The 27,302-nt window shown below is 34.1% G+C and overlaps 1 long non-coding RNA gene across 1 annotated transcript; it reads right to left on the reverse strand.

The window, feature by feature from the left end:
- Nucleotides 1-16,567: 16,567 nt before the first annotated feature.
- LOC129060202 (uncharacterized) lies at nucleotides 16,568-22,878 on the reverse strand. The gene is made up of 3 exons (XR_008526732.1): nucleotides 22,790-22,878; nucleotides 20,208-20,268; nucleotides 16,568-18,227 (listed from the first exon to the last, which is right to left on the reverse strand). It is a non-coding gene; the product is annotated as an uncharacterized LOC129060202 (long non-coding RNA).
- Nucleotides 22,879-27,302: the final 4,424 nt, after the last annotated feature.

Raw genomic sequence — 27,302 nt, forward strand, 5'->3', positions numbered from 1 at the left:
CTATCATCAACCTGCTGTACATTAAAGCTCAAGAATGTATTCATCTTGTGTAACTGATGCCTTGTAGCCCTTGACCAACATCTCTCTATTTCCCACCCCCACCCTCTAGTTTGGCAATCTCCATTTTAATCTCTGCTTCTATGAGTCTGACTATCTTACATTCTATATAAGTCATAGCTTGGCAATCTCTGTTTTACTCTCTGGTTGTATGAGTTTGACTATTTTACATTCCATGTAAGTCAGATCATGCAGTGTTTGTCTCTCCGTGTCTGGCTTGTAATTCATTTAGCATGTGCTCCAAATGGCAAGAGTTTCTTCTCTTTTAGAGCTGAAAAAAACTCCATCATTTTTCTGTATATATACAACAAATTTTCTTTATTAATCTGTTGATGGACACTCAGGTTGTTTCCACATCTCAGCTATTGCAAATAATGCAGCAATGAACATGGAAGTGCAGACAACTCTTCAACATGCTGACTTCATTTTCTTTGGATTATGCTCTAAAGTGGGACTGCTGGATCATATGGTAGCTCTGTTTTAATTGTATGAGGAACCTCCATTTTTTTAAGAAGGACTATATCAATTTACATTCCTAAGAACAGTATGCAAGGGCAACCTTTTCTGCATGTCCTCACCAACACGTAATAACTTTTGTTTATTTGATCATAGTCATGCTAACAGGTGTGAGGTGATATTTCATTGTGGTTTTGATTTGCATTTGTCTGACGCTTAATGTTGTTGGGAACTTTTTATAACTTCTTTGGGAAAATGTCTATTCAAGGACTTTGCCTGTTTTTCCCATTGAGTTTTTAGTTTCTTGCAACAAAAATATACGGATATTTCATATATTTGTATATTATCCTCTTATCAGATGTATAATTTGAAAATACTTTCTCCAGTTCCATAGAGTGTCTACTCATTCTGTTGAATGTTTCTTTTACTGTGTGGAAGATTTTTATTATAGACTGATGTAATACCACTTTCTATTTTGGGTTTTGTTATCTGTGGCTTTGGGATTATATATATAAAAAAATCATTACCCAGGACAATGTCATACATGTTTTTCTTATGTCTTCTTGAGTAGTTTTATGTTTCAAGTCAAATATTTAGGTCTTTAGTCCATTTTGAATTGATTTTTGTATATGGTGTGAGATAATGATCCAGTTTCATTCATCTGCATGTAAATATCCAGTTTTCCCAGTACTGTTTATTGAGAAGACTATCTTTCACCCATTGTGTGTTCTTAAAACCCTTGTTTAAGATCAGTTATATACAAATATGTGGATTTATTTCTGGGTTCTCTATTCTGTTCCATTGGTCTATATGTCTGTTGCTATTCTAGTACCATGCTGTTTTGATTATTTTCACTTAGTAGTATATTCACACAAAGGGAAGTGTAATGCCTTCAGCTGTGTTCTTGCTCAGGATGCCTTTGGCAATAGTATACTTTTGTGGTTACATGTAAATATTAGCGTTGTTATTTTTTTCCTATTTCTATAAATAATTCAATGGGATCTTGAGAAGATTGCACACAGTTTATAGATCATTTTAGATAGTATGGCTATTTTAACAATATGAATTTTTTCAATCCATTATATAGGGCTGTATTTCCATTTTTCTTTGCCTTTTTAAATTTTTCTTCAGCAATATTTCATAATTTTCAGTTTTCAAGTCTTTTCCTTTCTTGATTACCTTTAACCTAATAATTTTTATTGTCTTTGTTGTTATCATGAGTATGACTGTTCATCATTTTCTTTTCAGTTAGTTTGTTATTTGTGTATAGTAATGCAAATAATTTTTATGTTGATTTTATATTCTTCAATGTCACTGAATTTGCTCATTAGTTCCAATAGCTTCATTATTGAGTCTTTAGGGTTTTCTATGTATATTATCATGTCATCTGCAAACAGAGGTAATTTTACTTTTTCTTTTCTTATTTAGATGCCTTTTACTTATTTTTCTTATCTAATTGAATTGGCTAGGACTTCCAGTACTATGTTGAAAAGAAATGTGCAGAGTGGAAATTTTTGTCTTGTACCAGATCTTATGGTATTTTTAGAGGACAGTGTTTGATATGCACAATGATCATTTACAGAACTCAAGCAATATGGAAGAAATTTCATTCTAAATAAAAAGTGTTGTCTTATCAAAATGAAAATTATGATGCATGTATTAGGTTTCTCTAGAGGGACAGAACTATAGCATATATATGGGGGGGGTTATTAAGTATTAATTCACATAGTCACAAGGTCCCAAAATAGGCCATCTGCAACCTGAGGAGCAAGAAGAGCCAGCCCAAATCCCAAAACTGAAGAACTTGGAGTTCAATGTTTGAGGACAGGAAGCATCCAGCACAGGAGAAAGATGTAGGCTGGGAAGGTAGACCAGTCTAGTCTTTTCACCTGTTTTCAGCCTACTTTATATTCTAGTCATGCTGGCAGCTGATTAGATGGTACCCACCCAGATTAAGGGTGGGTCTGCCTTTCCCAGCCCACTGACTCAAATGTTTAATCTCCTATGGCAACACCCTCACAGACACATGCAGGATCAATACTTTGCATCCTTCAATCCAATAAAGTGGACACTCAGTATTAACCGTCACAAGTCTGCCTCTTGTCAACTTGAACCCATACACAGCTCCTGAGATCATACAAAATCTTCAGATAAAGACAATAGTAAGGTCATAATTACACCTAACATAATACAATTATGCTTTGTATAACTGGAAACATATCAATCCCCAAACCAAATACTATTACAAAAGTTAGCAATACTTACATGCTGATACGAAGTCAATAAATCTTATGGCGCATGATAAAGGAAAATGAAATAAAATGAGGACTTTTTTAGTACAAGTGTATACATGTACTAAAGAAGAAAGAAATACTTATGACCATTACAGTATTACAGTATTACAGTATTACAGTCTTCCTTTTTGCAGCTGGTCACATGGTCATAGCTAGTACTGATGACCACTTTCTTCTACTACACATTCTGTATTACGTTTGCCTTCAGCAAGCACCTCAGCAGGTCATGATTTTTTTTCTTGTTAAACTGATCCAAACCTTCATTCCTGAGGGATCCAAACCTCATTCCTGAGGGATCTGGGCTATTTGTAATCCTGCCTGGATTGTGCTGTTATAGTATTCCACTGACCTAATCACAAGGCATGGTAATAAAAAGAGACATCCTGGTGGATCTCCTGTATTCCACGCATAGCCTTCCTTGCCTCTGATGTGAAATGGTAGACTGATTTCATCTTGATAGTCCAGTTCAATCCCCCCAGCCAACACTCTAACTCCCTCCCTAGCCTGTTGCCTTAAAGATAGGAGGAGCCCAAAGTGTCCAGATGGCAATCTTAATCTCCAGCTTAATAGAATCATTGTGCCTCCTGGTAGCAACATCCCATCCTCTGGAAGTAAGACCTCTAGCTAGTAGAATGTAATATTGTGGGAACAGAAACCAAAAATTTTGGTACTGGATCGCTAGGGATAATGGTGAGTGGTGCCACTTCCACTTCCACACCTTGATTTCTGGACCTTTGTATCTTAGCTATGGGAGAAACAGTACCATATATTGGATACTGAGTCAGAGCATACATGGCCTTCTGGAGAACTTTGCCCCAGCCCTGCATAGTATTGCCACCTAGTTGGCATTGTCATTGTGACTTCAAAAGGCCATTCTACCATTATATCAATCCAGTTGCTTCAGGATGATAGGGAACATGGTAAGAGCAGTGAATTCCATGAGCATAAGGCCACTGCTGCACTTCTTTAGCTGTAAAGTGAGTGCCTTGGTCAGAGGCAATGCTGTGTGGAATACCATGATGGTGGATAAACCATGAGTCCAAAGATGGTAGTCTTGGCAGAAGCATTGCATCCGGGATAGGCAAACCCATATCCTAGTAAGTGTCTATTCCAGTTAGGACAAACCTTTGCCCTTTTCATGATGGAAGAGGTCCAATATAATTAACCTGTCACCAGGTAGCTGGCTGATCACCCACAGGAAAGGTGCCAAATCGAGTCCTCAATGTTGGTTTCTGCTGCTGGAAAATTGGGCACTCAGCAGTGGCCATACCCAGGTCAGCTGTGGTAAGTGGAAGCCCATGTTGCTAAGCCCATAGGTAACCTCCATCCCTGCCACCATGGCCACTTTGTTCATGGGCCCGTGGGGCGATGACAGGGGTGGCTGGGGAAAGAGGCTGAGTAGTGTCCACAGAACAGGGTGTCCTATCCACTTGATTATTAAAATCCTCCTCTGCTGAGGTTGCTGTTGGTGAGCAATCACATGGGATACAAATATCCTCACAGTTTTTGATCACTCAGAGAGGTCCACCCACAAACCTCTTCCCTAGATTTCCTTGTTATCAATTTTCCAATCATGCTTCTGCCAAGTCCTGGACCATCTATCCCAACCATTGGCTAGAGCCCATGAATCAGTATATAATCACACATCTGGCCATTTCTCCTTCCATGCAAAGGGCACAACCAGGTGCACTGCTCGAAGTTATACCCACTGGGATGATTTCCCTTTACTGCTGTCCTTCAGGGATGTGCTAGAAAGGGCTCTAGTGCTGCAACTGACAACTTTCAGGTGGTGCCTGCATATCATGCTGATCTATCTGTGAACCAAGCCCTAATCTTCTCTTCCTCTGTCAGCTGATCATAGGGAACTCCTGAAGAGGCCATTGGTGAAGGCTGGGGGAGAGAAGGCATGCAGTGGCAGGAGTGGAGACTATGGGCCTTTGAGCCACATCCTCATGTAACTTACTTGTGCCTTCAGGACCCACTCGAGCCTGATCACGTATATACCACTTCCCTTTGATGATGGAATGCTGCTGTGCATGACCCAGTTTATGGCTAGATGGGTCAGGAAGCACCCAGTTCATGAAAGGCAATTCAGGTCGCCTATTGTCTTGATGACCCATAGTCAAACGTTCTGTTTCCACCAAAGCCCAGTAACAGGCAAAGAGATGTCTCTCAAAAGGACAGTAGTCATCTGCTGAAGATGGAGGTGTCTTACTCCAAATTCCTAGAAGCCTCTGCTATGATTAACCTTTGGGAGCCTTCCAAAGGCTCCAGACAGAATCCCTATCTGCCTCTGACACTTCAAGCACCATTGGATATGCTGGGTTATATGGCCCAAGTTGCAGAGCAGCTTGCACAGCAGCCTGGACCTGTTGCAGAGCCTTCTCCTGTTCTGGACCCCACTCAAAACAGGCAGCCTTTCAGGTCACTGGATAAATGGACTGGAGTAACACAATCAAATGAGGAATGTGTTGTCCCCAGAATCCAAATAGGCCCATGAGGCATTGTGCCTCTTTCTTGGTTGTAGGAGGGGCCAAATGTAGCAACTTATCCTTCACCTTAGAGGGAATATCTCGACAGGCCTCACACCACAGGATCCCTAGAAATTTTACTGAGGTAGAAGATCCCTGAATTACAGTCGGATTTATTTCCCACCGTCTGGCACACAAATGTCTCCCCAATAAGTCTAGTCTGTTTGCTGCTTCTTACTCACTGAATCCAGTAAGCATAATATCATTAATGTATACCTTGTGGAAGCAAAAAGCGATCAAGGTCTCTCCGAATAAGATTATGGCACCAAGCTGGAGAGTTGATATACCCTTGAGATAGGACAGTAGACATATATTGCTGGCCTTGCCAGCTGAAGGCAAATTGCTTCTGGTGGGCCTTATGAACAGGAATGGAGAAAAAGGCATTTGTCAAGTTAATGGCTCTATAGCACGTATCAGGAGATGTGTTAATTTACTCAAGCACTGAAACCGCCTCTGGTACAGCAACTGCAATTAGAGTCACCACTTGGGTAAGCTTACCATGATTCACTGTCATTGTCGAATATCCATCTGTCTTCTGCACAGGCCAAATGGAAGAGTTGAATGAAGATGTGGTAGGAATCACCAGCCCTGGGTCTCTCAAGTCCTCGACAGTGGCACTAATCTTTGCAATTCCTCCACTGATGCAATGTTGTTTTTGATTTACTATTTTTCTAAGTAGAGGCAGCTCTAATCACTTCCATTTGGCCTTTCCCACCACAATAGCCCTCATCCTACCTGTCAGGGAGCCAATGTGAGAGTTATGCCAGCTGCTAAGTATGCCTATGCCAACTATGCATTCTGACACTGGGGAATTAACCACAAGATGAGTCCAGGGATTGACCAGATCCAATGTAAGTCAGACCTGAGCTATAACTTCACTAATTACCTGACCTCCATAAGCTCCAACTTTAACTTGAGGACCACAATGACATTTTGGGTCTGCTGAAATCAATGTCACCTCAGAGCCTCTTTCCGGTAGTCCCCAAAATGTGTAATCATTTCCCCTTCCCCAATGCACAGTTACTCTGGTAAAAGCCCATAGATCTCCTTGGGGAAGGATGGGAGAAAGATTAACAGCATAAATTATCAGTAGTGTAGTGGGGTCCTTCCTTGGGGGGAACTTGCCTCACCTTCGTTCAAGAGGTTCTGTCTGTAAATTGGCTTAAGTCTGGAAATTGATTGAGGGGCTGTTATTCTCTGTTTTTATAGTTCAAAGTAGTATTTTATCCATTAGACCTAGAAGTTTTCTGTTTATACAAATTAAGTAGTAATGCAGTAGGCTTTCTATCAATTTTACTTCTAGGAACATTGTGATTAATTATCCAGTGCCAGAGCTCTACCTGAGCCAGAGTATTCTGATTGCTGCTTTGTCTCTGCTGTTCATTTCAGTAGCTACACCCACCTTGTTTTTCATGGCTGAGTGCTGCCACTTGACTACTGCCACCTCAGGATCCAATTATTCCCATTGTATTTACATTTTGTAGTTGTGTGACTGTGGTTCCCACTGTTAGATCTGACATACATGGAAGGGCAATTACAGGGCTCTTCAAAGATGCAGGTGCTGCCCTCACAAATTTGTTTCACAAGGCATTGGTCAAGGGTATATCTTCTGTACCCTCCAAGCTGAGAAGAGTAGGTCTAAAGTGACTAATCAATTCTACCTTCCCAATCTCCCTAAGCCTTTGGATCCCTTCCTCTACATTAAACCAAGTGGGATCAGGCATTTCCAGCTCATGAACAGTGGGCCATATTTTAGCTAACCAATCAAATAAACTACTAGAACCCTTTTTAACTCCCTGAGCTGCAACATTAAATACAGAGTCCCTACTTAGTGGACCCAAATCAATAAATTCAGACTTATTCAACTGTGTGTTTCTTCCACAATTATCCCACACCCGTAATATTCATTCCCATGCCAGTTCTACAGATTTCTATTCATATAAATTAGAAAACTCAAGCAGTTATTTTCTGGTGTAGAGCAGCTTCTCATAGGTCACACTCTCAACCTCACCTCTAGGGGCCCGTTAGGAATTTAGTCTAGTTACAGGTCTAGAAGCAAACAGAGATGTTGGGGATTACTCCTGAAAAAAATCAACATTATCTTGCCTGGCAACTGCCTCTGGGGAGGACATCAATGTTGCCTCGGGTAGCACAGAGTTTATATCCTCAGACAAAGAGGGAGAGGCTGATGGCAGCGTGGGTCAGATCGGGGATGTTACCTCTACTGGGGTTGGTGAAGCTGTTCCTTCTGGCCAAAAAAAAAAAAAAAATATCAGAGTTTACAAACTCAGTGTCCCCAGCTTCATCATGGTCCTCCCACACATCCCCATTCCAAGCTGCAGGGTCCCATTCTTTTCCAATTAATGCCCTCTCTTTAACAGTAGACACCTGGTGAGGCTGTGCATTTACCTTTTGTTGCAGGTCAACCACTCACATGATAAGAGCTTGTGTCTGTTCTTCCACAATTTCAGCTATTTTTCTAGAGGAAATAAGACTCTCACTCAGGGTAATCTTAGCAGATTTGAGGCTCAATATCTGTTTCTGAAGCCAAGAGATAGAAGCCCTGAGTTTGTAATTTTCTTTCATCACTTTATCCTCTGAACTTAGGGGCAATCAACCAGCTTCATTATGTTCCTTGGTTCTCGACATATGGTCAAAGGTCTTATGTATAGAGTCACTAAACTCCTTGCTTCTCACGAGCAGTGAATCAGGAGTGTCAAATGCATTTATTTTGCATAATTCTCTACACAGTTTATGCCATGGACTATCAGCTTCCTCCATACTATCAAAAGTTGAGTTTTAACATTTTTTGGTCTAATCATATTAAGCAGCCAATCTCAGAAACCGCCAAACCAATGAAAAAACTCCATCGTTAATATTGAACAATGAGAACACATGGACACAGGAAGGGGAACATCACACTCTGGGGACTGTTGTGGGGTGGGGGGAGGGGAGAGGGATAGCATTAGGAGATATACCTAATGCTAAATGACGAGTTAATGGGTGCAGCACATCAGCATGGCACATGTATACATATGTAACTAACCTGCACATTGTGCACATGTACCCTAAAACTTAAAGTATAATAATAATAATAAAAAAAATTTCTGTTCCTCTACAACCACCCTTGATACCAAAATCTGTATTAGTCGGGGTTCTTTAGAGGGACTGAACTAGTAGGATATATATATATATACTAACTGTGTGTGTGTGTGTGTGTGTATATATGTGTGTGTATATATATATGGGTATATATGTGTATATACGTGTGTGTGTATATATGTGAATATATATGTGTGTATATATATGTGTATATATGTGTATATATGTGTATATATGTGTGTATATATACATGTGTGTATATGTACGTGTGTGTGTGTGTGTATATATATATATATATATATATATATATATATATATATAAAGGGGATTTTATTAAGTATTAACTCACACAATCACAAGGTCCCATAATAGGCCCTCTGCAAGCTGAGGAGCAAGGAGAGCCAGTCCGAGTCCTAAAACTAAAGAATTTGGAGTTCAGTGTTCGAGGGCAGGAAGCTTCCAGCACAGGAGAAAGATGTAGGCTGGGAAGATAGACCAGTCTAGTCTTTACACATTTTTCTCTGCCTGCTTTATATTCTAGCCATGTTGGCAGCTGATTAGATGGTGCTCACCCAGATTAAGAGTGGGTCTGCCTTTCCTAGCCTACTGACTCAAATGCTAATCTTCTTTGGCAACAACCTCACAGACACACCCAGGATCAATACTTTGCATCCTTCAATCCAATCAAGTTGACACTCAGTATTAACCATCACAATGCATAACTGCATTTCTCTATGTCCATGTTTATTTTCATACTTTATAAAAGACATGATTTAAGTCTGCAGATAACAAGACATCTTTAATCTGTAAGAACAGAAGCAAACTTTCAATAGATATATGAATCTTAATTCCACAACATTCTTTGTAGTGTTGCATAGCTAAACTCTTTCCATAAGAGAAAAGCTAGTATAACTCACTGCTGATTTTATCTATGTCTGCATTAAGAGATACACTTCTGTTTATGTATTTATTCTTAAAAATAAATACTAATAAGGTATTAACCACTTAAGTATAAAAATTATGTTTTGTTTTAAATATGCTTTCTACCTCTTAATATATGTTATTAGATCTGAAAATGACTATCACCTTTATGTTAACACTGAATTATAAAAATATCAAAATGTTTGATTAATGGATATACTCAAATTTGTAATACTGTAGTTTGGGGATTAAAATGTTGAAGTGTGATTTTTTTCTTCTGATGTTTCAGTGGTTCACCACAGTATGTATTATAATTTATGAAGTTTTGAAATGCATTGTTAACATAAAATGTTTCTGACAATTTGAGATAATCGTGAAGAAAACTCTCAAATTAAATTCTGCTCAAAATTGCTTTCTTGGAAGACAATATAAACTAAATATTATGTCATTTGGGAGTTGAGGCTGGGTAAAATAATACCTATGAATATCATCAAAAGAGAATAGTTCATTTTTATGAAATTGCAGGAATCACAGGATGAAACAAAAAGATATGCAGTAAATGTAGTAAACATAATATAATTTCCAGAGTTCATGAGAATCCTGATTAAACTGAGTAGTTTCCAGCAGAAAAACTTAAAAAGGATTTCTCCAAACTATGTAGTGATAAACAGCCCTCTTGTCAGCTTAGAGTAACCCTTTTTCAAGAGGAAGAAAAGGACGTCAAAAAGACTCAATGGTACTTATGCACAACATATGAAAAAACTATCACATGTGAGCCACAAGTATCAAAATAAAAGGTAGGTGGATATACTACCAACACAGCTAGGGAACCCATTCAGTTGTTTTGATCTTCAAATGATTTTGGATAGATAATTATTATCTGGATGACAATTCTAGTATAAGAGTTAAGTATAGGGAATATTCCTCAGGTATGCAAACATTAAGTCTATATAACTTAGGTTGAGACAATTTGAGCATGTGGCAGGGATGATATGATAGTTCCTATAGCTTTTCATCATGACCAGTGAGTCTATTATCTGCATTTCAAAATCATTTGGTCCAAATACCATATATTACCGGTGTTATTGGGAAAATGTAGTGTTTAAAATATATAAATAACTCATAAATTGAACACCCTAGAGAATCCTGGAAAGGTGTGTTTTAGAACACTGAAAGATATAATTTTTCAGATGAAAAACTAACTTTGGTTAGTTTCTTATAGCTATAGGATACACTCCAAATTCATTAGCAGAGTTTATAGGTGACTTTAAAATTGACTATATAGAAAAATTGTGGACTGTAAGAAGAGTTACTGAAGATATTTCCACTCTTAGAACTTATTGACTTCTGGCCTGATTTTAATATGGTCTTATAAAAAAGTATGTACATGTAATGAAATTTTTTAAACGACAGGTAAAGTTTGATTAATAAATTATTACTTTGAAACTAGAGTGAAAATGATTTTAAGAAATGACAATGAAATGTAATAAAAATAAAAGGAATATGTTCATTAGAAAATTTAAATATATAAATATTTCAAATTTAATAATGTATTTATTTAAATAAGAGATAAAATATGTATAAATTGAGATAATTAAAGTGAAATAAAATACTTGCAGATAAGGCAAATAATAGTTATTCTACCATTGAAAATAGCCCAATAATTACTCTAATCAGAAAACCTATAATTTATTCTGTACTAATATATACAATCCAGGGATAAGTAACTTTATAACGAAATAAAATGATAAATAATGTAAGAAATAGACTAACTTAACAGACAGAAAAGTATGGAAGAATTTCAAATCTCATGAAACAATGAATAGTATAATATTAAGAAATTATGTAGAAGTATGTCAATATTTGTGAAAGAGAAAGACCAGAAAATGGTAAAGGGAAAAACAACAGAAAAGCATATATTCTTATAGTTAAATAATTTGAGATAATAATGCCTTAAATAGATAACGAGGTGACTTTTTGTTATATACTACCACTGAACTAGTGGCTGGACAATGTGATTAGAAATCTAGATCCTTCTAATTTCTGCTGCGCCACTGTTATCAAGGGGCTTTTATTTTCATCCTTGCAAGATGACTATTGTACACTCAGGTAGGTTGTCTGCATCCAGTTAGAATAAAATGGTGGTGGGTAAAGAAGCAACATAGACACACCTAAAAAGAGAATTCAGTTTAGTGTGTCTATTTAAAAAAAATATTAGAAGCCTCCATTTATTGATTTATTTCTACCTCCCATTGAATGGAACTGTGTCTCATACACATCTTTCACTGAAAAGAGATGTAAAAAAATGATCATTTTGCTTTTCTAAACTTAGTAGGGCAAAGTGAAACTTTACTGTGAATACGGAGAAAAAAATTAAATAATTAGTTTTCAACTACCTTCATCAATATGTTAAATAAATATATTAGAAACACTTAAGGAACTTGGGAGGAGACATATTGAATTCATTAAAACATTGTTATAAGACAAAATTGAAATGATCAACTAAAAAGAAATAATAAAATTCATTCGGTGACTTAGTTGTTTGGTCGATTGTTTTTATAGCAATAATATTTGGCAAATTTGTGCTCAGTAAATTATTTTAGAGGTTTCACTAGCTTTTAAGCTTTAAATGGAAACGAACAGGATTTCAGTGGCTCGTTTGCTAGAGAAAGAAAGCACCTGGAATGCAAGATTTTTACCTAAGGCAGACGTGACGCCTTTATTCCTAATATACCTGTCTATTCTATTCAATATGAATATGCTGCTCTGTGTTGAAGAACTATATTAAGATAATTATTTGTATAAGCTGTGCTCTGTGGTGAGTTAACTAACAAAAATCAATTGTGGTGTAATCCAAAAGGTCCAGGGAAGCACATTTACAACCATATAAGGTAGTTTACAATAAATTAGAAGAATATTTAACATAAGTGGTTATATATGTTTGTTAAAATTTCTTTTTTCTTTTTTTATCCCTATTATAAAATGCCCTACAATTTGATATTATTCTGTGTATGCTTTTTAAAGTACATGTTTTAACTGATGGTTGTCATGTGCTATGGTTTGCATTCCTCCAAAATGTATGTTGAAGCGTTATCTCCAAAGCAATAGTATTAAGTGATGACACCTTTTGTGAAGTGATTAAATCATGAAGGCCCTACACTCATGAAGGAGATCAGTGCACTTTTAAAAGGGATTACAGGAGCAAATTAGTCTCTTCTGTTCCTTTCACTATGTGAGACTGCAGCAAGCTATGCCATCTATGAAGCAGCAAACAAGGTTTTACCAGACACCAGATCTGTGGGTGACTTGAGTTTAGACTTCTCAGCCTCCAGTATTGTAAGAAATGCATTTCAATGATTTGTTAATTACCAAGTCTGAGGTATTTTATTGTCGTAGCTCAAATGGACTAAGACAGCATGAAGTGAATGCAATGAAAAGGGAAAAGTGTGATTTTCAACTGATTTATTCAGGGAAAACTAGGTGTAAGAGGTGGCTTTTGAGTCAAAAGTTAAAGCTCAGATAATGTTCTGGCACAACAAATTTACAGGAAAGATCAGGGCCATGGAAAATTATAATAAGCACTAAGAATTTCAAACTATGCATTATTATGTGGTAAATTTATTTATTACAAATAGAACTAGTCATTTCCCCCTTTCCTTTAATGATATGTGTTCATAAGCAGTGACGACAAAATATGTAAACAAAAAGGCAAAGAAAATATAAAGCCCACTTTTAGTCAAGAGTGAAATCTTATATCTGAGAATGTGCCAATTGAATATTAGAATAAAGCACCTTGTGTGGGAAGTCTTCTGCACAACTACTACGCAGCACAAAGGGCGTGTTAGTTATAATATTCATGAAAAATATTGGACATGGAAATAAGCCATATCCACAAACCTTACTGAGTTATGCTAAATAAGCCTAAATTAGTAATACTTTGGAACAATGTTTATGAACACTTTAAAATTCAATGGTATAGTTACATATGTAGTTTTGTGATTGTTTGAGAAACAAATGTTACAATGACAGAATAATTTTCATGATAAATGCTTCTGTAAAGGCCAGGCTGTTCAGAAAAACTTATACATATTTTCCCTTAAGAATATAATAAAATTAGCAGAAATATGGAAAATTCCAAGTACTGACACATGGTGAGTTTGCTTAAAATAATAAAAGCTCATACATGTAATTTATGAATAGTATTCAAAAGAATTATCCTAAGAAAAACATGTGTAAAACTTTCAGATATTAACAAGAATACACGTAGACTATGAAAACATACAAAATTTCAACTGCAGAAAAAATGCATATAAAGAGAGAGAGATAAGATTAAAATATGCTCAGATGAATAAGCAATGAATTAGTCATTTTGGAAATTTGTTCTTATGTTAGTCTATCTATATGTTTTAAGCAATAGCATATCACTTTTGTATAATATTTAAGATTGGACAGATTAATTTTTCCTGTTCTTTCCTCAAATAATAATAAAATCAATAGAAAAGATTTTGTAAGGCAAAAATTTCACAGGAATCCAGAAAAGGTAAAAAATAGGATGGGAACACAATTTTTAAAACTGAAAGGCAGATGGATATATGACAAGTGAAATTAACAAACCCAAATTCTGAAATGAAACTGATTTTGGGAGAGTTAGAAATCTGCAAGGCTGAAGAATGGATATTACCAAGTGCTTCTGAATGTGAGGCTGAGGTAGTGCCGGAAACAGGAAAATTGCCTGAAAGTCTGTTGAAATAGTGGTTACATTCCTAGGTGCTATAGTCTCCCCTTCACCGTGATAGATGATTGAATGTGTACTGTTTGAAAAAAAAGAAAAGAAAAGAAAAGAAAGGCAGAAGTCTAAATATAGAAGACTAAAGTATGTGGTCCTTTCCTTCACTTTGAGGCACGATAAACAGTCTTGTTCTAAACAGAGGAAAATGAAATGTATTTCTCTGGGTAATCTAAGCACACTAAAGAAAAAAGCATATATATAATATGTATATATACACACATATATATTATATATATGCACACATATATTATATATATACACATATATACACACACTTTAGAGTTCAAGGTTAACAAAATAAATCGCTCACTTAATAGCCCTGTCTATGGTAAAGATATAAAGGCTGCTAGCCACTGAATCAAAGCAACACGCAGAAATCCTGAATCATTTTGTGGACATTATGAGCAATGCATCGCTAAACATTTGAAGAAAAGTTCATAAGAGGAAAGAATGAGACCAATGAAACGAATTTTAAGAAAACCTAGGGAATGTTCTTAGGATATAAGAAAAAAATTAATGTCCTTAGAGAAAAGAAAATACATTACATCCAGTTTAATAAAGGAATAGATGGTATATAAAATGAAACAATCTCAATACAAAAAATATGAATATTGATCCATTCTTTACGGCACTATTCTTACTCATTTTACACATTATTCCTTACCTAGATTTATTTCTGTGTGCTGACACAGATCGCACAAAAGGAACTCGTGTTGTCTTAAGAAAAATCTCGGGACATTGACATGTCTTAAATCTCACTTTCAAAAATAAAAATAAAAGAAACTCGTTCTTTTTCTGTTCTTTCTTCCTATTCCCAGTCTTAGTATAAAGGGTTTTTTCCTTCTTCTGTGTATGTGGTCTTGATTCCCTTTCCTCCTCTCTTTTCAAAAACATCATTTCATCAATCCCACATAATTGTATATCTCCTCTATTGATCTATTCTTACTTGCACATACGTATTCTCGAATTTATTCAATGTAAACAAATTCCAGCAACAAAGAGCCTCCTTTACCACTCATTTTTTCTTTAACTATAACAGCAATATTAAAATATATATCCTTTAAAACTTTCCCTCCTGCAATTCCTTCTTTTGCTCCTACCTGTCATTAAGCAAACTTAACTAATATTGCCTATTATTTAAATCTAGGTATCTAGTAATATAGACTATTTCGTCTTCTCCATTTTTCAAACTTTTTTTCATTATTTTCTCACACATCAGTCTTTTGTCTGTTCTTTTTTCCTATTCCCCAAACTCAATATAAAGGATTTTTCTCTTTTTCTGTATACGTAGTCTTGAGTCCCTTCCATTATTTTTCAAGCAACTAGTGGATTTATTCATTTTTTTCCTCTTTATGCCACTTCATATGTCCTTTGCTCTTTTCTCTTGCCTATTTCTTTAAAATAGCATTCTTCAAAGCTCTATCCTTGAGTTTTCATTTATGTTTCAACCCTCCCATAAAACACATCAGCTCTCATAATTTCAATTATCACTTCTGAAATATTTACATGTATATCCCTAGCCAAATGTCTGCCTTAGGTTTTCTGCCCTGTAGTACTAGCCACTGATTCTAACCTTGCAGTATTTCTAATATAGCATTTCCATTCCATCAAATATCCTTCATTCATTTAATTTTTACTTGGATTACTACAAAAATACTTCCTATATTGTTTCCCTATTTGCAGTGTTTGCCTTTAATTATTTTCCACGTTAGATTCAGAGTAATTTTAATTGTTTTCTTCATTAGATTCTGAGTAATTTTACCCAAACACCAAATTTTGGATAGTCATTTTTAGTCACTTTTTAAATCATTTAAAATGCTGGACATAATCTCACCTTGTTAATGTAAATGTAATTTATGGCCCTTTTTTCTTTCAGGTTTTATGCTCTGGTAATAATAGAGTTTTTCAGTCCTTCAAATGCATTATGATCCTTTGCCTAAATTTTACACTTGTTCTCTTTGAAATTCTCTTCCCAATATATTTTCATTAGCTAACTCCAATTCATCCTTTCCAACTCAATTTAAATACCACTTTTCTTTGAATAGGTTTTGTGTTCCTCCTGCTTGATTTCTAAGTTTCTACTTTAGCATGTCTATTATGGTAATTGTCTACATATGGTGTCTGAATATGGTCATCTTGTTTACCATTATAGCCTCAATAGTGAAAATAGTATTGAAACAAGATACTATTAACATCCATAAAATAAATGTTGGATAATATGATTTGTGAAGATCATAATAATATTAATGAACTTGTAAAAGAATTTCTAAATTTAATTGTAATTTTTAGACATAACATGATAACACAGTCTAATTTCTATCCATCTTAGTATTAAAACATATAAATAACTATTTTTTAAAACCAGAGCTAAGACATATAATTTGAATAGACACACAATGATCTGATTTTGTAAATGAAGTAAAAATTATTCTAGAGTTTCAAAATAAAATGAAGCTCTAAAATTCTGTTGAGGCATCACTAAGTTTTATACTTCTTAAATAATCATTGGTTCTACAAAACTGGTGTGTTGCAGATATGTACAGAGAAAGCATACATCTGTGCAGAATGCACTGGTAAACCAGCCATCAGAGAGTAAACGAGTGGAATATGATTTAACATTTCCAGTTTCCATAGTTTAAATATTCCTGGTATGATTTTTTTCAAGCTAACATGATCAAATATTATATCTCTGAATACATAGTTGGTAGGAGATGCACACAATTGGCTATGGAGAACCAGCTCCAATATACACCAATTATATTCTAATGTGAAGGTACTGTAACTTCTAGAATACCAGCACCATCAAAAAATGTGACTATGTTGAAGCCTAGGTAAAATAAACTCCAGTTTTTTAAAATTTAAGTAAAGGTCTTAATAAAAGTCAGAAAACCATATCTGAACTTTTGCTTTTGTAAATACGTTTTTACTATTATCAACCCAAAAGATCACAGTATCTCCCTTGAGATAATTTATGATTTAATACAATTAATTCGTACTTGGAAAGTAAAGCCTTTTTCAAGGAAGTTACCCAAAATAAATATCAGACTATGGTTTCAATTATTTCAGTTTATAACACAAGGATAATGGTTTACAATAGTCATGGAGTAATGATTTTTCTAGACTCTATTATATCCCATTAACAATGAATGTTGTAGTAAAACATACCACATTGTTTTATAAATAGTTCTTTCCAAATGCTGCTACAAATTTGTTTTAATTTTGTTTTAGCAATAACAGAAATGATTTAAATTATGTCTAGTAATGTTGATTAAATACATTAATAATTGTCAAGAAGGTAACACAATTACAAACTTAGAAACATAAATTTTCCCTCGTGATGACAGATTAAGCATCGTTTTTGACTGAGTTTCTCTAAAGTCAAGAATTTGCTTTCTACCTTGGTTAAATTCAAAGATAGCTTAAACCTCATTCACCTTGCAATATGTCAAATTCTCTCAATAAAAAAATTGTTAAAGGTCCTAAATATCTTAAAGGGACAAGATTGTAATTTTTAGAAATTATTTATATTTGATATTTGAATTGGTATGTTAAATTCCTTTAATGGTTTATTGCTATAGTAAACTATAATAAAATAAAAAAACAGTTTTAAACATAGCTATCCTCAGGGTAATCACATCCTTAGATTCTATCTAGAAGTTATCAATCATCCTTAGATTCTAACTAAAAGTTATCAACCAGAACCCAGAAGGTAGTCTAGGTATTGAAAATTTAGCAGGCTTTGTGGGTAACTATGACATCGATGTTTGACAGATTTGTAATAACCACTTTTAAGAACAATAAGTGTAAAAATATCTGCTTCTAAATCAAAAGACAAACATCAAAATAGGGAATGGAGAGCAGAGATCTCTTTTCATTGTCAGTCACCTAGAGAGCTCATCACTGGAAAACTGTAGAGAGGTGATGTTTTCCAGTCTCATTCCATAAAGATGCTTGAAGTGCCTTGGATTCTTGCTAGAATAATGAGGGAAGTCTCTTCAGCAGTTGCTTTCACCTTGTTTATGTTTAAGTGCCATTATTTTTCTTCAAATGGGTTATCCTGTAAACCTTGAAGAGGATCTGTGGCATATTCAATATATGAAAATTTATTTTTCTCATTTCCTTGTTAAAATAGCTTTCAAAATGTTGACTATATTTCATTACCTACTAATGTAAATTCTTTGAATGATGTCTGATTGTTTTCTTCTTAATCTTTTTCTCCTCTTCCTCCCTCCCCTCGGCCTCCTGTGCCACTCTACTTCCTCTCCTTGTTTTGCTACGCCTTCTCCACCTTTTTCATCCCCCTACTGGTGGGGCCCCATTTTGATTTCTGTCTCCTAACATATATTCACTTGGCAGTGTAATTGTTCAAGGAAACTAGTCTAAAGTGCAATGAATCTCTTTTCTGAAGACTACAATTTGCTTTATATTTATTTTCCATCTGCCTTTGGTTGTACACTTAATTTTCACAGCATTCACTCTATTCTTAAGTTTTTTTGTTTTGTTTTGTTTTGTTTTTTACTTTGAAGGGCAAATTCATTCAAACGCCTTATTGGGCTCAAGTACAGCTTCATATTTTTTTTCTTTCAACACTTTAGGCAGTTTCTGTCATTTAATTCTACGTAGTCAAGTCAAATTGCACATTGGTGGTGGGGGAGAAAACCGCTCTCTCTCCTACTGGGAAGTTTTCTTGATTGAATTTACAATGTATGTTCATATCATAGAAAGCTAAGTTTAGGGCCTTGCTATGAAAAATCTAAAAGAAAACATACCATATTTTAATACTAGTTTCAAAGCATAATAAAATGTTGTAGAGAAAAAAAATAGATGTTGGTTTAATATATCAATCTGCCATCGTACATTCACAACAAGACACTGAAGAAGGATTCCCATAGTATCTTACTCCAGAGAGCGAGCTGAGAAAAAGGCTAACGTTACATAGATGGCTATTTTAAGACTTTCGTAATTCTTAAGAGTTGGATAGCTGAAAATGGAATATGCTTCCACCTCCCATGTTCTCTTTCCCTAGGAACTGAACGTCCTGTGTTACGTCTGAAGCATCGGCAATAGGTTTGGAACAAATAATATGTATATTTCTTCCAGTCTTGAGAATCTATTATATGTATTTTTTATATTTTTTATATGTCATGACTTACTCATATTTGTAAATAAAACTAAAATACTTCCTACCAAGGAAGACAGGGTCATTAGCAATAGGACCCTGAGTGAGGTTTTCAGAGAGGGTCATTTTCTTCTTTTAGATTTTAAAATAAATTCATGTCTGGGAGAAAAAGTAGCAAAAGACATTTTTTATAAGCTTTATAGTTACCCCAAGGAAATGAAATGGCTACAAAATATATATACAAAATAGATACAAAATATATATAGATATATATTTTGTACTTAGATTGTTAATTTGTCTGTATGTTATGAAATCAGCACCGGTGACAGTAGTAGCCAGACTGTGGTCAAGTAGAGACAGAGATTAATCTAAACACAAGGGAAACAATTTTGCATAATGTGTCTGAATTGCTCTCAAGAATTTAGATGAACAAATGTAATATAAATATGTGCAGAGCAGAGATGATGAGTTATACATATATTTATAGATATCTTACTTGTCTATCCCAAAACCTTAAAAATCTATTGCTAAACACTTAGTGACTACAAAATATGGCAGCTATTTTATGGTAAAGCCTTTTGTTAATTGATTTTATAGGATTATAAGTTGACATATACAGAAATATGTCAATATTTATTGCTGTGTTTATCCAAATTTTGTCACAATAAAGAACATGGTAAAACAGTACGTCAATATCTATTGAGCTCTTGCTATTTAACAGGCATTGCTATAGGTACCATAAAATACTAATAATTTAATACTCACAAAATATTTTAAAATGAGTAATATTGTTACATAGATTTGATAAATGGAGAAACAGAGATACAGAAGAGTTAAGAGAGTTGACTAAGGTCACACAACTATGAAGTGGAGACAGAGATTCAAAACAGGACCCAGAGCCCACACTCCTAACTACTATACAAGTAGATTCTTCTCACCTTTGGCTTTCCTGACTTTGCTTCTGTGGCCTTTGCTGCTCCTCCCTTGAAATAAGCAATGCTTAAAAATATATAAACATAAGTAAATTTTAAGCGTCGAGAAACATGAAGCTCCATTAATTATAAAAGAAGACAAATAAGCATTGGCTTATTAAATGTAGGAATATAACTAATATAAGGCATACTTGTAATTTTTAAAGACACCATAAAAAACCAGTGGTTTGACCTTTTCTAATAAAAATATATATTTCCCTTCAATAGACACCAAGTTCTCTCTTTCCTCCACACCAAATTTTGAAAATTTCATTATTGTACTATTTAATTTCTTTCTGTTGTTATTTTATGTTTGCCCCATTGTACAATTAATATTCCTCAAGCTCCTAATCACTGTTGACGCAAAATATCTTAATTTGTGTGCTTTCACTGCACAGAATACTCTTTGGCTATCTAAACCCAGTTTTTCTATAGTGCTAGATTTAATATGAACCTCTTAATGGCATATTGTAGTTCTGCTAATTTTACTTTTATCTCTCTTGTCTCTCAATCTTAAAACACTTTAAGTCAACTTCATTCAGATTAATATTTTGTCATCAGTTATTTTGATATGTACATATTCAAATAAAAATATTTACCTGAAATTCAAATTTCTGTATGTCAGTGACATAATATTTTATTTCTATTTGCTACATTCATTCTTTCTAAAAAAATTTTGTATAGTATTTTATGCTACACACAGACTACAAGTTATGGTATAGTTTATATGCAAATACAGTATCTCATATATAAATCACTACTGGTGCTCAATAAATATATTAGTTTTCATTTTATGTATTTCATTTTATGTATTTAAATAAAATACAAATATATACATTTAGATGCACATGTTATCCTACATTTCTGACAAGGTGTGTTTAATATATAAAATATGAAATATTAAAATATATTTAGGTAATTATTTCTTCTATTAGTTACAAATTATGAACATTTCTTTTTTTTTTTTTCCTTTTTGCTTTTTGCTTTGTATAACTATCTTGATTCATGCTGGGAAATTTACTTAACACTAATGTTGATTAGTTTTTCAAGGGTAAGAGAAGTAATAGTTTTCATTATCTATGGTAACCATATACATGCATTAAAGCACATAAATAATATACCAACTAAAATTCTTTATTACGGTGTTCTCTTACTAAAAAAAATTATGAATTAAAAGAATTCAGTGAAAATCAACTCTGTGATTTCACCACTGTTAAGGTCCTTTTAATCATATACATAAGCCAATTATAAAAATGACAAAAGCCAGAATGCTTTGTTTAGAAACATGATGGCATGTTTTCTTTATTAAGGTCATACTAAAAGAGGTGTTTTGGCTGTCTTTGAGTGCCATGTGGATACTTAATTTCATTTTTATTTAGGTCTTTGTGACCTACTCTTCACAGCTACATCGATGATAAACATCTAATTTTAGTAGCATATACTATGGTAACTGGTATCTGCAGTTTGACACATTGCTAATTAAATATTGATTTGTTGAATGAACTCTAGGCCGCCAGTATCTTTCTAATTAGAATAATGACTTTTCCATAGGTTGGCAGTTGTGTTTCTCTTTAAAAAATAAAAGACACATAGAAGTATTTCAAAAGTATAAATTATTAAGTGTATTATACTTGAAGTTATGGTTAATAAATTAAACAGATTGTAATAAGTTCAGGCAAATTGCTTTTACTTCTTATAATAAATAGAGATTTCATTCTTCCAATACAGTTTGATAATGGAAAAATGCAGCATTTAATAGAAGTGGTATGACCTTTGGGTAATACTTTTTCTCAAGAGACCATACTCTGATCTCAGTGAAAAGCTATCCAATGGGATTATTGTATATCATATTTAAATTTAAGATCAGTAAATGTCTCAAAATAGAATTATTTGTCATTTTAAATTATCATAAATAAATCTCTATCAATGGACTTATTTCTAACAATAGCAACATTACATCTAAATAGTATTCTCCAAATAATAAAATCTCTTTAAACAATCCTGAGTGTGGAAACCAATTAAACATGAGGAAAGCCAACAACTAATAGAAAACATTAAGAAGGTATCACAAGGTAGCTTTATTATATTTGCAAGAAAGCAGACCTAGGAGATTATGTCCTATAGACAGTGTTAAAACAGTTATTGACCATAAATTGCCCTTTGAAGAATAAAATGAAGCATAGGAAGCAGACGCTGCAGTTAGAAAAAGACATAAACTGATGACTGGGCTTTAAAGAGTTTTCCCAAATTGTATCACTTTTAATCCACACAAGAGGGATATGAGTTAATCTATTCTTTCTCCTTTTCTCATTTTTCTTCTTTCCTTCTATACTTTCTTTACATATCTTTTTTTGTTAATTTTATATTTTCATTTTGAGTGTTTCTTGACTATTGGCTAGATTAAAAAATATTTTAAACTTTATGGAATGTAGAGAACAAAAATGCAAAAAAAAAAAAAAAGTACCTGTATTAGCCTGTTCTCATGCTCCTCTAAGGGAGTGCCCATGACTGAGTAATTTATTTAAAAAAATAAAATTTAATTGACTCACATTTCCACAGGGCTGGGGAGGCCTCAGGAAATTTATAATCATGGCAGAAGAGGAAGCAAACACATCCTTCTTCACATGGTGACAGGAAGGAGAAAAACGAGAGCTCAGTGATGGGGGAAGCCCCTTATGACATCAGATCTCATGAGAACTTACTCATCATCATGAGACTAGCATGGGGAAAACAGCCCCCATGATTTAATTACCTCCCAGTGGGTACTTCCCACCACATGTGGAGATTGTGGTAACTACCATTCAAGATGAGATTTGGGTGGGCACAGACAGAAACCACATTATTGGCCATTATAAGAAACAGAGTGTAATCATTCTCCTTAAAATATTACCTACATCTCACTCCCTAATCGAATCCCTTCCACAGCCTCAACAAAGAACACTATTCAAGCTTGAACCCAGGAGCGGAGGTTGCAGTGAGCCGAGATTGCACCACTGCACTCCAGCCTGGCCGACAGAGGGAGACTCCATCTCAAAAAAAAAAAAAAAAAATACAAAACAAAAATCAGATTTATTCCTTCACAATTGCATTGCTCTTCTTTATTTTTCCCAAGTATCTTCGTTCCTATACAAATATGCAGTTTACTTTGCATTTTAAAACTATATCTAGTATAGGCATTTTTCTATGAGTAATTTTTTACTCAATGTTTTTTCCCAGTTTAACATAGCTAAGTAGACCTACTCAGTTTTCCATTTTTTTTTTTTTTTGCTTCTCAGTAGTATTTTGTTTATGAACATACCACAATTTATTTATCCATTATACTGTTTAGTAACACTTGTGTATTTCCCAACTGTGGCTAGAAGAAACAGGATTACAATAAATACTATTTTACAATGACTTCTTTTAACACTGTCAAGTTTTAGGGGGTACATAAAAAGGATCCTCTGGATCCTATATTTTGATGGAGAAAACTCAAGCAAATGTGGTTTGGCCACCACTTAAGAATACTTGCAGCTATTGACAGTTTAGTATACTGTTGTGTCAAGTATCTTAAATTATCTGTAGGTTAGAGAAAAGAAGGTCAGTTTTATTCTATGACTTGCACACTCTTCGAAATTGTTGAAGGAATGCAACTCAGGTTCTGTTTGTCATGGGATAGAATGAAGACCCTTCAAGACTGGAGTTAAGGTTTTAGCAGATATTAGTTGGTTAATCTAGGATTAGCAAGAGGAAATGATTAATTAAGAATGGGCAACAGTGTGAAACAATATTTTATTGAGATGAATGAGAAAATGTCGGTTCTTCATTTCTCAAAAAGCTGTAACTCAATGTTTCGGTATAATCTCAAATTATTATCTGAAATGATTATGCCAGTTAAATTTCAATAAAAGGCTATGTGTTCTTATTGTGTTTCTATTTTTCCACACCCTACAGACACTTAATACTATTTTGATTTTATTTGCATTTCCCTAATTATTGATGAAATTGTTCATTTTCTCAAGTATTATCATCCATATTTGCTTGATGATTTCTGAACAGCCTGTTCTAGGGATTTGCCCATTTGGGTTTTGCATGTTCAGTCTTTCTTATTTCTCTGAAAGCGGGCTTTCCAGATTCTGAGTTGTCCTCTATATAGTTTGTTCAGGATATCTCTATCTATGTCATTATCTTTCTATCTATCTATCTATCTATCCATCATCTATACACTATTATCACAAATTTTGATGACTTCATACTTAATTTTCTTTATTATATCCTCATACAAGCCGGAGTTATTTATTTAACTGTAGCCAAATGTATTTATTATTATCATATTTTTATATCTTATATAATATTTTTCTATCTTGAATAATAATGGCATTATCCTATATTGTCTTTTACATTTTTATTGTATTTTTACTTTTTCAATTATATGTTTACTTATCAATACCATTATGTATTTTGGTATTTTAATCCAAAGTAATTTTGGATTAAACTTTTATGAATAAAAAAAGGGAGATATCCTATTTCATTTATTTTCCAAATATAAATGGTTGACGCAAAACCATTTATTGAGAAACGTTTCCCCCATTCTGCAGCGCCAGTTTCTCATAAAATAATTTTTCATATGTGCTAAGTTCTGACTTGGTTGTCTTTAATTTTTTGCTCTTTTGACTACACAGCATCGATTAATTTCTATTTCTAAACATCTAGTAAGGCAAATTATCTCATCAAGTATGCAATAAATTGGTGCTTACTCTCATTTAATGGTTAGAGACCAAGAGCACTGCTAAACAACATATATTGTACAAGATTATAATCCCCCTTCCACAATAAAAAAATTTTCCGATGCAAATCATTATTGCAGAGATTGTGAAACCCTGAACTAAATAAGTGACATATTGAAATGTCTTTTTGAAAAATTAGTTGTATATTCCATGTGTGGCTGTAGGATTCTGTATAGATATTTTTACATCTCTCTTTATCTCATTTTATTCTCTCACTTGTCTTTTTAATTTCTTCAATGCCATTTATTATATTTTAATTTGGGGCTGTTGTCTTTCAATGTAGCCTTTATCACTGAGGGTTTTATTTTTACTTTCCTGAATACCTTGACAGGTAAAGTGTTTAAAAAAGGAAGATCACATTGTCTATTCCTATCATTTCTTTAGCAAATTTAATCGAATCTTTTTAATTTCTTCCTGATTTTGTTCACTGTTTTTTTCTGACTCAAGGTGATTTTTGCTATCCTAAATATATATTTATTTCTTCTATAAGTAATTATACTGAACATATTTAATTCTGTTTGAGTATCATTTCACAGTTTCATTTGCTTTGTGATAATTTTACTCAGGGAGAATTTTTTTTATTAGTTTAGGCATATTATATGTCACTTATCAATGTTTAAAATCTCTTTTCATGAATTCATTGTTTCCTGTTCAGTTTGGTCAATTTTGGCTGGTATTCAGGTTTTCTAGTTTAATGACATTTATTTCTGATAGCAAAGTCCAGATTCATTAGAGGATATTTTTTCAAAGGCAAAGAAAGAGACTGTGTGCCCTCCGAATTATGGTTCTTTTTTTGTCATGAAAGACCCCACATTTTTTTTCCTTTTAACTATTTTCTTCTCTACAAACCAGTTCCCAAGAATGCCACATCATTCATTTTTCTCTTTGAAAATAGTACAGAAGCTAGGTTTTTTAAAGATTGACACTTCAAATTTCATGAATTTTAATTTCCTTCTCTTTACATCAATGGTTGTCAGTGGAAAGGGGCTTTTTTTTTTTTTTTTTTTTTTTTTTGCTACATAGAACATTGGAAATTGTCTGGAGACATTTTTGGTTGTCACAGTCTGAGTGCAGGGATTGTTTAGAGCAAAGTTTGCTACTAGTATCTACTGTGCAGAGGCTAGGGATGCTGCTCAACATCCTACAATGCATAGGACAGCCCTCTGCAAGGAAGAGTCATCTGGCTCCAAATGTCACTGGTGCTGAGGTTGATTACCCTGCCTCATATCATATCCACATTTAGGATGTAATTTTACTCTTTCTAGAAGTAGTTGTATGTCAAATGTAGGCTGTCACTAGTCTCCTCTTCTCTCTTTACTGTGATTTTTTTTCTCCCCGATCTTGCTCATCACAAACCCTTTTGATGGGGACAGGAAAACGAGTGATTAACTACTAGGAATTGGTTTTCTGCTGACAGTTGTTTTGAATTTGGGATAGCCATTGTCTTAAAATTATGCTTACAGCATAATTTTGTATAATTGTGTCTGTTCTTATTAGTATTTTATAATACTTTGGAAGACATACTGGGAGAGGTGGACCTACATAACCGCCACTGGCTTCAGATATCCAACAGTTTTCTTCCTGGGTTTTTAGACTATATTTTTTCTTTGATATTTTAAAGACCACCCAATACATATGAATTTGGGCTACTAGTTCAGGCAGCAGAGATTATGTCTTCAAATTATTTGAAGAGATTTATTTTTGTCTCTACCTATTGCCAAACTCCAAGGTAATCAAATATTCTTGCTGTCCTCAGTGGTTGTAGAGAGTGAGAACAGGTCTGTTTGTAGCTCGTATTCTTACTGAGGGTCCAAAATTACAGGATTGCATCTCCTACCTGCCACATCTTTGTTATGTTTTGGTTTTCTTTTTCTCTTTTCTGAATATCAGTAGAGTAAAATAAATTTGAAAAAATAATTCGGTTTCTCTGAGGGTTTGACATATGCTCTCAGAAAGCAAGCCTTTTCAAGAAAAAAAAAATCCCATCAAAAATGGACAAAAGACATGAACAGACAATTCTCAAAAGAGGATATACAAACAGCCAACAAACACATGAAAAAAGGTTCAATGTTATTAATTATTAGGGAAATGCAAATTAAAACCACAGTGAGATATTACCTAACTCCGGCAAGAATGGGCGTAATTAAAAAGTTAACAAATAACAGATGTTGGCAGGATGTGGTGAAAAGGGAACACATTTACACTGCTGGTGGAAATGTAAACTAATACAACCACTATGCAAAACAGTAAAAAGATTCCTTAAAGAACTAAAATAAAACTACCTTTTGATACAGCA

This window comes from Pongo abelii, chromosome 1 (assembly GCF_028885655.2).
Source record: "Pongo abelii isolate AG06213 chromosome 1, NHGRI_mPonAbe1-v2.0_pri, whole genome shotgun sequence".
Taxonomy (NCBI): domain Eukaryota; kingdom Metazoa; phylum Chordata; class Mammalia; order Primates; family Hominidae; genus Pongo; species Pongo abelii.